Here is a 12105-nt window from a genome sequence, read left to right as displayed (position 1 = left end):
GTAGTGCTGCCAAAGGTCTGCTAAATTCCTCTCAGAGTCCCCCTGTTAATGGAACAGAATTTCCTGCTTTAATTCTGTTTATATCCAGGTAGCATGATCCATAAAGTTACTTGGCTGAACTTCCAAGCTCTGCTGTCTCTCTTTAATGAAGCAGATGATTTAACTTAATTAAGTCCCTTGCTACAGGGAGCAAGGCTCCTACCAGGCTACACCTACAATGTTTACAGCCTTTCTGCTGCTGCCCTTGCACAGCGTTGGCAGCAGATAAACTGTCCTGGAAGAGGACAAAGTGCTCACCAAACAACCACCTAAAGCAAGCTAGGACTGTGCGTGACAGCTGCTGCCCAAGCCAGGAAATTAAAAAAAAATAAAAAAGGCAGAAAGGGAGCAGAACTCATCACTTTAATCCCTGACTATAGTGTAACTTCAGTAATTATGTGGTTTCTCAATCTCAAGGCTAATTCCCAAGGGATCACCAGAGCTGATAATAATTAGCATCTTTTTGACATTCTCAGCAGAGAGTCTCCTAAATGAATGGGTATGGAAATGAATATGTCTGACTGATGTAGGCAATTCCTACAAAGTAGGATTAACTCATTTTTGACAGGCAATTTAGGAAATACCACTCCTACCTATGCTAAAATTATACTTTATAACACACACATTTTGGCCATAATTTTTCACAAGAAATAGATCCCTATAGATCACCCAGAGATCCCAAATGAAACACCAGTGTTTATAGTTTATGCATATGCTTTAGTGAAAGTAACAGGAATATGTCATTATTTCAATTTTAGAAAAATAGTAAGAACCATTCTCCAGCATTTTTTTTTTTGGTTCTATTTTACATTTCATTCTTTGTATAAATCTGGCTATACTGTACCATAATCCCCTGGAGCCTAAAGGCAGTTAAGACTGCAGTTGTATAAATTCTCTGTCAGTTAGTTATTAACGTTTATTTTTATAAAGAATATCGCCATGGGAAGTGTTTATGAAGACACATTTTAAAACAACTCTAGCAAAAAGTTTAGATCCAGTTATACCAAATTTCTAAATTGTATTCAGTTCAGTAAGGAAGTTTACATTTCACCGTGCAAGACTGTATTACCACTGACAAACTCCCCTATGTCCTAGATGTTTCTATTTGCAAAGCCTATTCTTATGTCAAACTTTTTCAAACATTTTCAAAATACAAATCTCTTCTTCAGCTAAAAAAATACTATTTCAAACCTGCAGTGAAACTTTCTCAAGTTTTAATAAAAATTTGGTTGACATATGGTTTACTTCTCAGTGCTTACTTATCTGAGACAACTCAGGTGCTCAGCTGTTACTAGCTCATACTGTTTTTAAACTAGATTGCCAAAAAAAAAAAAATCAGGCTAAAATTGAAAAGCAAATAACAAGTTTGGTCAGGAAGCATGAAAAAGTCTTTTTTCATATGTCAGAATATGCAAGGGGAAAAAAATAATGTGTTTCCACAAAATCTGCAGAGATTGTGAAGGAGCTCTTTAATTTTAATCATCAAAATCCTGATCCCTAATAGAAGCCCTTCTTTTAAAAATACTTTGTTATGTGATATTTCAATGACCATATGTACTTCAATAGATGAGACACTCATTTTTAATAATCCAGAATAGTGCATGTTGCTAAAAGTAGTTTAGTAATGCCATAATTCTAAGAAAGTCACTGGTTTTAAGTGTCGTCAAAGATTATGATTTATCAGTAACACGGAGATCTTGAAAACACTCATTGCATGCAGCATATGAAGATGTCTCCAGTGCCTATGTATCAGTACTCACCTTACAATGTAACAGGAAAGCTTCATAATGTGCTCAAATCTCTCCTGACACGGGTCATAGGCAAGACGCTCCATTATAAAGTGGTGAAAGATAAGAGACTGCTATTTCAATACATAAAACATACTAACAATTACAGTTGCTTTCTCTTTTTTTTTTTTGTTTTTTTTTGGGTGCTTGAGAGAACCAAAGGCAGTATTGGCAACTCAGATGCCTTGTGGATTTTCACTAGCTGAAAGTGGAGACTTAGGCTGCTCAGCAACAGCATGCTCTGGCCTTACAGTGTTCCGCTGGAAGTCCAGATTTATTATGTGCAGTTTTAGAAATCCTCTTCCATCTCTCGCCCTTGAATCCTTTTTGAAATTCTGTATTAATTCTGCCTGATGAAACTACTTTTTGCGTACCATGGTTGGATGTGTGGTCGTCTAGCATGCCAGCGCATCCAAGTTCAGGGAAGAGCATTTAAAAAGTGTTCATCTGAAAAGGTCTGGATGAGCTCACTGTCCCGGGTGTGTCTATTTGCTGAGTCATTCTCTGGACTCCCTTGAATGTCCTACTTGGATCATCTGTACCACCCAGGGTGGAGGTAGGAGGCTTCTGAACAGCGTCCCCAGGAGATATGAAACAACATGCAGGTCAAATAAACAAAACAACAAGACAGACAGACGGAAGGATTAAAAACATGAAGCTAAGAAAAGCTTTGGAAAAAAATTCTGGGCTGTGATCCTTCAACTCAATGTGAAGTAGTGGAGCCCAAAGTCATTTCTCATTACGCATGTAAAACATATACATCACGACTGGAATTCCACCCAGTGCTGGCATCAGCGCTGCCAAATAAATTTGTCTGGTGTCTATAGCTTATGTTGCCGAGCCCATGCAGCTGACCCCAGCCCTGGCACTGACAGCGTTGGGCTTCCAAATATCACCTCTGAGGTTACGCTACATGTCAGGTAATACCCGCTACTAAGTCTAACCCACAGTCTAGTTCTGTGGAGACTGACATTTGAAAGCCAGTCCTAAAGAAGAGTTTGAAGTATGATAATTACATTACTTACTTACCGACCTGAGATCAGTAAGAGATTACTTTGCTAACCTTTACGTAAAATGGTCACCTGTAATGCTATTTATGGCATGTGTGTACAAGGAAACTAGTTTAGAAGATCATCATCTTGACACACGGCATTTTTTATTCACTGAGAAGCCTGCAGGGATCATCTAGCTAGAGAGATCTACTACTGTGTACTGAAGGTAGCCTTAAAAACAGAGAAGTGCAAGCTGTACTCAGCCCATAACCTATATTACCATCTGAATTTGCTCCATAGTGCTTTGAAATAGATGAAGCTTAGACTCTCATGCCACAAGAATGATTTCTTTCACCATTAAACAATTTTTGAGGAAATCAGCACAACTCGAGGGAAGCCAGGGGCTGTAATAACTCCACAAAATGTATGTTTTCATGATGCTGGCATTGAATAAATTACTAATCTCTACTGCTAATGGTATTGTGTGGTATTTTCTAGGCTATCCTAAGATTTTTTTTCAATTATATTTTAAATTTCATTTTGGGAGATAGATATTTCTGCTTCAGGTTCACCAAAGGTGGAAAAATCTAAAATAAGAATCTATGTTTAAGCAGGAACTTTGTCTGCACATAGTTTACTACAGATTAGTAACAAAATACTATAAAATCTATGCAAAGATTGCACTCAGTTCAGAAGCTATTTTGCTATTTATGATATTTATATAGCAACATAAACGATGCGTGGTCCTATTTGTTTGACAAAAAGATGGATTGTTGACAAAAAGATGGATTTCTTTTTGCTGGAGTTGTTTTAAAAAAGATGAAAAGATGGATGTTGACAAAAAGATGGATTTCGAGTTTGAAAGTCACTTAGTCTAAGAACTTACACTAAAAGTGACACAAGCACTATTCTCTTCATAAAGTCGTGTTTTTAACCTTGGAACCCTAGACAGCTACATTAAAACTGTCCTTCCACATGAGCATATGTAATTTATGATCGGATAAAGGATAATCATTCAAAATTTCACCCTCAGATGAAAAACACTGAATAAGAATTAACTGAGCAAAAAGGAAATAAAAACATCTGCTGCAGTTCACACAATGGTTCTGCATCACTAAGTACTGGAAGTAGTCAAGGGTGGTTGGTTACTCAGAAAATTACTAACATGCCTTTTACCTCTAGTTTCTCCAATTTTCATTCTGTCTATGTTCTTGTCAACTAAAAATCACAGTCACTTTTAGATGCTTTGTAGATAATGTAATTTAATTTCAACAAGGCCCCAGGAAATATTTGTTAGTGGCTATGTGTTGATACTCAAGTCATCCTTGGTTACCAAAACATGGATAAAATCTCCTGGAACCTATAAGCAGAATATAGGCTTAATTACTTATTCCCAACACCCACAATCTTCTGGCATCCCATACTACAAATAAATTTATATGGGTAAAAGTTATTCAATGTGCAGGGGTTTGCACTGCAGTCAGGAGGACACAAGATCTGTTGCTGATCCTACCAATGACCTTGAAAAGCCATGCTCAGTTCCTTGTGTGTAAGCCGCAAGCAATGGTTACTTGATCACAGGGTTGATGGATAAGGGAAGAGCAAACTGACATTATCTACCTGTACTTGTGCAAAACATCTGATACTGCACCACCTGCAGCCCAGAAAGCCAACTGTACCCTGGGCTGCACCAAAAGCAGCATGGCCAGCAGGGTGAGGGAGGGGATTGTCCCCTTTCGCTCTGCTCTGATGGAGAGGGCAGGGAGACTGGTAGGGTGGTCCCTAGGAGGAAACGTTCCTAGGAGGAAATGGTGAGTCTTGGGGCAGGTAGGCATAAGGAAATGGCTGGTTTTGTCAAGCAAGGCTCAACCACAGATAAGCTTGGGATCTACTGGCCAGGTGAGACAATCCAATGGCCAACAACATTCTTCAGCAACTGAAAATATGTTATAACAATCAACCTATCAGTGTTGATATAAAGGAATTGAAAGGATTAAGTCTAATTAATACAAATCCAATAGTAGTACTGCCAGGATCAAAGGTCATGTCATTAGTATAAAACACTGAATTTAAGAAAATTAATTTAGACATATATTTGAAAACAAAACAAAACAAAAACACAAAAGAAGTAAACCTTATAAAGTTGAAACTACCTGAAGTATTCAGTGTCTTGAACACGGAAGTGAAATGCTTGGAAGTTAGATGTGAGTACAGGAGACATTCACGGAGAAGCCTGTGCTTTGCTTCAGCATCCTCTGGATTTAAGTGATAATTTCAAGAATTTTTTGGTGAAGTCTGTATGATTTGGTAGTACCTTCTTTTCCATCTTTTCCCTTATCCTTTTTCTAACTTTAATAAGAATTGAGGTGAACAATAAAAGGCCCCTGCCCAGAAAGTAACTATACAAGGTCCTGGGCAGAATTATAACAAGATAGCCAATGCCTTCCTTCTGAAAGACTGTTTCATGAGAAGCTGATGCTTTTCCTAATAGTCTTGCTAAAGAAGGGGCTTCTGGAATATTCATATTATGCTTTTTGTACGTATACAGCTTTTTTTTCCAAATTTAAGATACTTTAGATTTTTATTTCATGGTATATATTTTTTTTTCTTCTTGTACAACCAGCAGATATACTTCCAAACTCTGGCACGCATTATCTAACGTTTGCTGTGAAACAAGCAAGCTGACCTAATGTCTCAAGCGTCATTCACCAGGAACAAAGTTCTATTTACACCATTAGATTTCTGGAACCATTTATTTCTATTGAAATTAATATAAAACCTCCACTAAATCAAAGACATACCAGGAATATTACCCAGAAATTGCTGTTAGCTAGCTGCTTTTTTCATACACAGTGTTTCTAAAAGGCTTTTCATGCTGTGAATTTAAAGACAGCATTTAAGATGTCATTATGGCATGTCTTTATATACAGCTGCCATTAAGGTCTTATAATGGATTCAGAAATGATGAACATAGAAGGTGCATGTGTCTCAGTCAGACATGACATTAATGTTTTTATGGCAGATGCACTGGCACAGTTTCAATCAACATCACAGGATAATTTTACTGTGGAAAATGCTACAGGTAATTTTGGCTCCTCTAAGAGGTTCTGAGAATATATTTAAAGAAATGTAAAGACCTCAATAAGTACTTCGGAAGCAGCAATACATTAATATTTATTATAACAATTACTGAGTATTGCACTTGGAATCTGATAATTTATAAAGACATCAATAAATGACTAACAAAAAATTATCAATTAAAATGCCTTAACCAGAACAAGGAGTCTGGTCTAGTCAATCACAACTTTTATTTAGATTTAGAAACTTTTAAACACTTAAAACTCTGTAAGACACATACATAGCACAACCTTAAATTTTATTAATCATTTATTATTCACCATGAATGGATCATAAAACTTATTATTGGACTGAAGGCTCATGTTTACATTCTGACCCGGCTGTTTTTCTTTATCTGCTCTCTGGACATCTGCAGAGCTCTACTGATCTGGCTGAGTTGTTCATGTGTGCAAAGGTCACCACTAACAGACCACAGCTGAAGATGTAGTTAAAAGGGAGCTCATCTTCAGGGCTTTAACCTACTTCATGAAATTGTCGATGAAACACGTTCTTGTTGACAAGCTGAAAGATATTCAGGGAAGCTTTGCAGGGCAATGGTGAAAATGAATGGCAGAAGTCTATGACAAATAGCCTGGTCCTGAGTTGGTCAAACATCTGAGATACACAGCCAGGATGCAAGATAAAGTGATTGTGTGGTGTGATGGTAAGAGTCACAGCCAGACTCACTATAAAGAGCTGGCTTTGTTCCCCTGGAATCCACTAACTCTGGGATGGTCTTTCCATATGGCAAAAACTCCACTCGGCAGTCAGAAAAAAAAAGGGATCATGCCCTGAGCTGTGCTAATGTTCCATGTATCCTTCCCCAGCCAAATCCCCACCAGTCGGGAGGGCCAAGAGGCACCATGCAAAATGCTTATTAAAATGGAAATAACAGGTTGTTGATTACCTAAATCACCAAACCCACTTGATAACAGGCAACAACATATGTTCAAGCCTAGGAAGCACACTAGTTTCTTCTGATAAAGAATCTTACTACTAAGCCATTCTGATATTCAGACTAGACTTTTGCAGTATGCAGCAACCTGAGATATTACTTAAGGGCAAAAAAGAGCTTGTATGGCAAAGCTTCATTCAATTCCCCTGCTCCTCCCTCAGTAAGCAGTGACTCTAAAATAAATGGGGATATCCACATACAGGAATAATTCATTGTTCCTTAGTAATTTAGAAAGCTCAACAAATCCATATAAAAGCAGAAAATATTCTTCCATATTGAATATATTGCAATTTCATTACATTAGGAAATTTTCATGCATTTTTGCTACCAAAAATTTATTTAAATTATTAAAGCTCTATGGAGATTCGAATACTTCCTCACATTCCTCCATAACAACAGCCACTGCAATGATAAGGTGGTTTCATTAGGAAAAGTAATATAGCCTCTCCATAACTAAAGAGAGCTTGGAGAAAATAGGATTTAAATACAAAAGATTTACATACACAATCCTTTCCCTAGTACAACACGGAGGTTATCAGAATAACAATTCAGAAGATCAGTGAATGATGGGGGCCAAATAAACCTCCTTTACACAGGGAAAAAAAGAAAAAAAAGAAAAGAAAAACAAACAGGAAAATGTGTGCAGGTCTTACAGTGTAGGTGCAAGCAGATTAATTATTTCATTTGTGGCAAAAAAAAAATAACTTTGATCATCCATGAAATAAAAGAAGTGAAGAAAAGGCAGCATAGCAACGTTTATCTTAAAAGATATGTGCAAAAGCATCCAAATATGAATTCAGAAAATGGTAATGGCAGATTACATACTTCTACTTAACCACTGGTTCCTAAGCCTGCTTTTTAAAGACATAAATGACCTATATGCTTGCTTGAGATTAAGAAAAAAATAAATCGGAATGCTAGAAACAGCAGACAATTTAAATTAACAGACTGATCCAGACTGAAGAGAGTTTTCTTTTTCCTTTAGCACTTTGCTGCACATGGAATGAAGGGACCAATCACCATGATATAAAACACACATTAAACTCTAGTAATGAAACACTATGAAAATCTGATGTTTTCCAAGAAAGAACGTTGGTGGGCCATTTCTAGCAAAATTTGCTGAAGATGTTAGAAAGCAGGTATGATTTTAAAATGAATTTTCTGGGAAAAAAAAAAAAGAAAAAAAGAAAAGAGAGAGAGAGAAAAAAATGTGTTTCAAGCTAGAAAGATGTAGAAAATGAGGTTTATGAACAGTAAAATTGTGTCACTAGCTTATGTGTGGGAAGACAGGAAGCCATAAAAAGGTCCTATATGCAGAAAATTATTGTGTCGTTTGATTTTAGTCTATTCCCAAATGGAAAAGATTTTCTATATTTCATACAGAAATCTTAGATATCATATTTTCTCACATTGCAGGCTATATCTTATGACTACTCCAGCTATCATATGAATACTGTATCATTTGGCAGCTTGATCCTTAGAAATAATAGTATTGATATTATTTAGCATTAGACTTTTTGCCTTTAACTAATATTATTTCCATTCATCATAACACTTATCTAAAAGATGTTTGAGAACCTATAATTTTCTTTAAATGGAATGGATTAATCATTATTATACTGCTAGTTGACTTGGAAAAAAAAATCACACCCTGTTCAAAATCAGACATTTAAAAATCTTTTTATTTTGCTGTCTGCTCAAGTTTAACCAACTTCACAGTGATGTTCTCAGTCCCACACTCACTGGTTCTGATTGTTATTTTGGCAGCCATCCTTCCAGATAATCAGCTTTGATTAGACTACTCATGGAGTATTAGAATGCTATGTGTACGAGCAAATACATCAGAATAAAGTTTAAAAGCAGAAGAAGATTAATCTAATCCTTGCCCGTGCATACCCTTTTTTGCACAACGCTCTCTTTGTTGATCAACAACAACAACAAAAAAAACACATTAAAACATCCAGGACTGAGTACAAAATACTAATGTGAATAACAGCTGTTAAGATGACTAATACTTTTATTACATATTCAGAATTGCACACTCTGGCCAGAAACTGAGCCAGAATAAACCAGAGTAGCCCCTCTGGAAGTTAATGGTTCTATAATGAATTACACCAATTAAGAATTCAGAGTATTATTCTGGGATAGTTTGCTAGAAATACACAAAACAAAGCAAAAGACTAATTGCATGCTGCACATGAACACTGTCATTTAAAATTGTATTTCCTGAAAAGGCAGCTGAATAATATGACTACCTGAGAAACACCTGCAATCCTTCTTGACCTTTCGTTCTAGTAAAGGCTATAAATAGGAATTATATATATATTATATATATATATATGTATATATATATACACACATATATACCAGAAGGTTTACAGTGGATTCCTCTTTTCCCCCACAAGCTCTGAATTAACAAGGAAAAAAATCACCCTGACTATTCTGTCAAACATACAGTTTTAATATGATTACCCAACTCACCTGCCCCGGAATATGAAATTTCATTTCACACAATAATCATTCCCAATGCTGAAAAAGTCAAACAGAGCTGCGTAGCCAGATGAGTTGAAGAGGACATTCATGCTGCTGAGGTCCCAGCTCGTGCAGCTAGCTGCTCCCTGGGCTGCTGCTAGCCTGCATGGCTGCATATCAAGGCAGCCATTTTAGAGCCTCTTCTTTTGGTGGTATTAAAAGGGAATATTATGTACCTTGGTGATTTACTGCCTTTACTACAAAAACACCTGTTCTTTTCTCTAAAACTGTCTTCTACTACTAACAAGAACTGTGTTGATGTCACTTTCCAGGGATATCTACGGAAAATAAAGACATCCAGAAACTGTGTTCAGGATCTTCCCTACCATAAATCACCACGTGTGCTCGGCAGTTCAAAATGCTGCTTTCTCACAGACAGGAATGGTAAAGGTTCTCAGATTCAGTTGCAACAAGGGCAATTCTGAAATGCTACCACAAAGGAAACTGGCAGTGCATTTCCAAATGGCAACAGCAGCAGAATAAAGTCAGCCTGAGTAACCAGGAGAAACAGGCAGCCCAACTGTGACACAACAGACTGTTGGAAGGAAGGGTTTGTTTTTTCTTATACTATCTGGTTTCCTATCCCAGACACTGGATGCAGATATATGACACAGGTCAGGGTTAAAATGCTCTCACAAAGATAAAGGGCCAAGACTGACCGAACCACTGGCTACTGTTAGCAAATGAGATTTCACTTTTCTACAACGCTATAGTATTTTAGGAAGCCATGCTAAAGAGTAGGGAATGAAGTGGGATATAGTTTACACTCTCCTAAAAGGGATGCCACTTTTCCCCATCTGACATCCCACTTTGTCAAAAGAAAATAAAACAATTCATCTGTCCTTTGCTCCTACAGCTACTTGCTGCAGAAAGATGGAGCAGCAAGTCGTGAAACAGCCAGGCTGCCGTCATTCAAGCTCAAATAAGAGCCGCAAAAGAGCATCCCCAACCTGTACCATGAGCTTCTTACCTTGCCTGCTGTCAGGACGAGACAGGGATCTGTGAGTTCTCCCCCTCTTCTGCCAAGGCCCTTCTCCCCAAGCAGTGCTGTCTGCCCCGTGCCCAGCCGAACACTGCCTCACTGGCAGACAGTTTGCTGCCTGGGGGAATTTACAGGCTAGTTACTTTATCCTAACTTTGCATTGTTTATGCAGAGAATATTCTCCTCAGTAGGCCAGGGATATGGCCCTACTGTGGCTTCGGCTTTAGAAAACTATTTAAAGCAAAATACTTCAACCATAAAATATACACATCTTCTGAAAGTGCCCGCTTATCTGGATGCTCAGTGTAGCTCTTTAATTTTAATGCCACTTCAAAGAACACAGGAACACTCACAGAGCTGGTCTTACTTTGTAGGTAAAAGTAACTTTAATCCCCTAAACATCAGTCAAACCCCACAAGCACGGCATACACTGAGGGGTGATATACTACCTACTGTGGGGTGACTGTTTCTTTCTGTCATTAGTTATCTTGTCTTGGGGTCTAAGCAGGGAAGCAATAAATCAACTCCTCTCCTGAGCTCTCCAAGGCTTTATAGCTACCTCCCCAAAGATCCAGCATAAGGTGGACAAGACCTTCCTCCTCTCGGGATTCAATGGGATCAATGGTTACTTCCAAAGTAAGACATGATTTCCACCTCTTATTTTACTAGGTTATCAAAATTTAATTATGCCACAAAGCCAGTCAGGAAGGACTCATGTATTTAAATATCTATTTGATGCTCACATGTCTAGAAAGAGTTTTCTTTCACTAGGCATTTCTTAAATGAAGCGCTGTAACCAAGTAAAAAATAAACAGAACAGAGCTGTTCAGTAGCCTACAACATAATATAATTCACTAGCACAAGTGCACAAACAGAAGGCTGGTTACAGTTTTGACCTCGTGGATGCTTTATGAAAATGGCTGACATCAATCTCATGGTCTAAATATTTTAAGGAAATCTTGAAAGCCCTTAGCATTTTTCCAGTAAGAATCTTGTAATTCCTGTTACATTTCACAGACAAGAGACACCCCCCATGACAGAACTCTCAAGAGAGATCTGATTTCCCCCCTGGTCTGTTGCAGCGATGCCATCAACCTGCACTGGCTGAAGTCAGCTGCTCAGCGTAATGGTTAGCTGTGCAGCAGCACCTTTCATTTCACTCTCAAAAAATCAGTTTTGATGCAGGCAGGTGAGAAAAGTAAGGTCACATTTCCATCATTTATAACTCACCTCCATCTCAGATCACAGAGAACAGGCAGATGTATTCATGTCACAATTGCCAAAAATCTTTATCAACTTCTTGGTGGCCAGAAGCTCTTTACACATCTCCCTAAAAGCTAAAATCCTTGTGTGTTTCTTGCAATATAAACTAGAAATTCCAGAAAGAAAACAGCTCTCTATTCTCTCCTTTGAGGAAAAGATAAAAAAGTCTTGCATGAAAAGCTTCATCTGCAAAAGCTAAGTGCACAATAGGAGCTTATCCCTCCTGGGCTACTGGAGATGATGTGTATTTAATTTTCTTCTCTATCTGGGTGGGGGGAGGGATGGAATGGGGGACAACTTGTTTAGTGACTTGTTAATACTTTCACTGCTGACAAACACCTGGCAAAACAAGTCCCTGAATTTCTCCTGTTGTATGATGTTTTTTAAACATGAGGGGCATTAAAAAAGAAGTAAAAAGAAAATAAGGCACTTCATATG

At 37.7% G+C, this 12105-nt stretch overlaps 1 protein-coding gene and 1 long non-coding RNA gene across 6 annotated transcripts in view; one reads left to right on the top strand and one right to left on the bottom strand.

Annotated features, from left to right (window-relative positions):
* LOC308185665 overlaps positions 1-12015 on the top strand; it is a 65150-nt gene extending 53135 nt beyond the window's left edge. The window contains exons 2-3 of the long non-coding RNA XR_013943538.1: positions 7876-8029; positions 9695-12015. This is a non-coding gene — a long non-coding RNA (uncharacterized lncRNA). The remainder of the gene's footprint in view (positions 1-7875; positions 8030-9694) is intronic.
* Positions 1-12105, bottom strand: part of XRCC4 (X-ray repair cross complementing 4) — a 188870-nt gene that overhangs the window by 72424 nt on the left and 104341 nt on the right. The gene's annotated exons all lie outside the window — the stretch shown is intronic.

Source organism: Anser brachyrhynchus (genome assembly GCF_964034855.1).
Source record: "Anser brachyrhynchus genome assembly, chromosome: Z".
NCBI lineage: Eukaryota > Metazoa > Chordata > Aves > Anseriformes > Anatidae > Anser > Anser brachyrhynchus.
This window is presented reverse-complemented; position numbering and strand designations above follow the sequence as displayed.